Source organism: Petromyzon marinus, unplaced genomic scaffold (assembly GCF_048934315.1).
Source record: "Petromyzon marinus isolate PM22_M1 ecotype Great Lakes invasive population unplaced genomic scaffold, UKy_Petmar_22M1.pri1.0 PM_G_Scaffold_38, whole genome shotgun sequence".
Lineage (NCBI taxonomy): Eukaryota > Metazoa > Chordata > Hyperoartia > Petromyzontiformes > Petromyzontidae > Petromyzon > Petromyzon marinus.
Window position 1 is genome coordinate 1,160,001 of NW_027422961.1, and position 2,500 is coordinate 1,162,500.

At 43.6% G+C, this 2,500-nt stretch overlaps 1 pseudogene; it reads left to right on the forward strand.

The window, feature by feature from the left end:
- The window catches only part of LOC142916157 (28S ribosomal RNA), a 10,619-nt pseudogene that overhangs the window by 4,763 nt on the left and 3,356 nt on the right, over window positions 1–2,500 (forward strand).

Here is a 2,500-nt window from a genome sequence, read left to right on the forward strand (position 1 = left end):
GGTTCAATGATTCTGAGATTATTTTCCAGAATAATGACTGCACGTCTTGCTCGTGCTTGTCCCTTAAACCCAAGGCAGCGTGGTTTTATAGCGGCATCTGGCTGCTCTGAAAATCTTAAGGTGCTACAGGACCTTATGAGACATGCTAAGAAATTGCACAGGCCGTTGGCTGTCATGTTCATCGACATAGCGAAAGCTTTTGACTCGGTTTCGCATGCTCATATTTTATGGGTGTTAAGGCACAAGAAAGTAGATGAACACGTGGTGGGCATCATCCAGAACGCCTACGATCGGTGTACGGCCTCGTTCAAAAGCAATGGCGAGTCGACTCGAGAAATTAGCATACGTGTTGGTGTCAAACAGGGTGACCCCATGTCACCCCTGCTCTTCAATCTTGCCATGGACCCTTTGATATGCACCCTAGAGTCACACGGAGTTGGGTACTCCATTGATACCGACCACGTGACAGCTCTTGCGTTTGCTGATGATTTGGTGTTGGTGAGCGAATCTTGGGTTGGTATGGCCGCCAATCTAGCGATCTTGGAATCATTTTGTGGGCTATCGGGATTGGAGGTTCAGGCCAGAAAGTGCCAGGGCTTCATGATAAGCCCAACCAAAGATTCATATACGGTGAACAACTGCGACCCATGGAATATCAAAAATAAAGATGTCCATATGATCCAACCTGATGAATCAACGAAATACCTTGGTCTGAAAATTGGCCCTTGGACTGGCACTATACAGCCTGATCTACATTGTCAGCTAAAGACATGGATCTCGAAAATCGATGAGGCACCTCTGAAGCCAACTCAGAAGGTTCAACTACTCAATGCCTATGCCCTACCCAGATTGTTATATCCTGCAGACCACTCGGACTGCAAGCAATCAACTCTCCGTGGGTTGGACCAAGAGATTAGAAAGGCGGTAAAAGGATGGCTCCACCTTCCCGCTTCAACTTGTGATGGACTGTTATATGCCAGAGCCCGAGACGGAGGCCTTGCCATCTTGAAACTGGAAAAAACAATCCCTTCGGTTCAAGTTAGAAGGCTGCAACGTATAGCAAACTCGTCCGATGCTATCACCCGTAATATTGTGTCCTCGCAGGGTATGGAGGAAGAATACCGTAATTTGTGGGTACGAGCAGGGGGTGACAGTGATGCAATCCCAACATTCGTTCTCAGGGACTCGGTGTCAAAAGAACCTGTATATCCGAGACCCTGCGATTGGAGGGAGCATGAATTTCAGAGATGGTGCGAAAAGCCGGTTCAAGGAAGGGGCATTGTAAACTTTGCGCATGATAGAATCAGTAATGCTTGGTTGAGGCCATGGTGCGGCTTTAAACAATGCTTCTTTATCGCAGCACTACAACTAAGGGCAAATATTTACCCAACAAGAGAAAGCTTGAACAGAGGCAGAGATGGGGCCTTACGTTCCTGCAGGAAATGCTCTGCCAGACTCGAGTCCCTTTCGCACATTCTCGGTCAATGTCCTGCAGTACAGAAAGCAAGAATTGCGCGACATAACAAGATCAGTAACATTCTGGCAGACGAAGCGGCTAGATTGGGCTGGTCTGTATACAAAGAGCCACGGTTCATATCCGAGACGGGAGAGATGAGAAAGCCTGACCTCGTGTTTGCAAAAGATGAGGAGGCGGTTGTGATCGATGTCACCGTCCGTTTTGAGCTTTCAAAGAATACCTTGTCAGATGCTGCCTCGCACAAAGTTTCGTACTATACCCCTCTTGGTGATCAAGTCAAAGTGCTGACGAAGGCTAGCAAGGTCACATTCTTTGGATTCCCGGTTGGGGCAAGAGGAAAGTGGCCCCTTGAGAATAACGAGGTACTTACCTCCCTGGGCCTGACCAAACCCAGAACGACATCACTGGCCAAGATGATTTCCCGCAGAACGCTGCTTTTCTCTCTTGATATTCTGAGAATGTTCTGTGGAAATTATGCGGTCTATGAACAGTCATAGACAACCTCCGAAACAAATAATAGTTTTGTTTTAAGATGTCATTTGTTTTAGATTGATTTTGTTATTTTCAAAGGTGAAGTCGGTTTTTATTTCATTTTACTATTTTCCACAATTTAGATTGTTATTTTCCAAGACGAAGTCTTGGTTCTTTTTTTATTGTTAGTTTTTTTTTTTTAACACGTCGTATTTGTTACTTTAGAGCTTAGAGGGGACTTTATTTTCGCCTTACTATTTTCTGCCTACAAAGAAGATTAAAAATAAGCTTTTTTCAAGATGGTTTTGTTATTTTCCAAGGTGAAGTCTTGGTATTCTTATTTTACTATTTTCCATAAAGAAGACCTTTCTTTTAGATTTTGTTATTTTCCAAGACGAAGACTTGGTATTTTTATTATATTGCTATTTTTTACACGAAGCTTATTCAAGAGCACTTATATAGATTAGACTTTGTTATTTTAATTCTTTATTTTTGGACTACATCAGTTCGAGAGTCCTGTAACTTACTATTTTCTGCCTACAAAGAAGATTA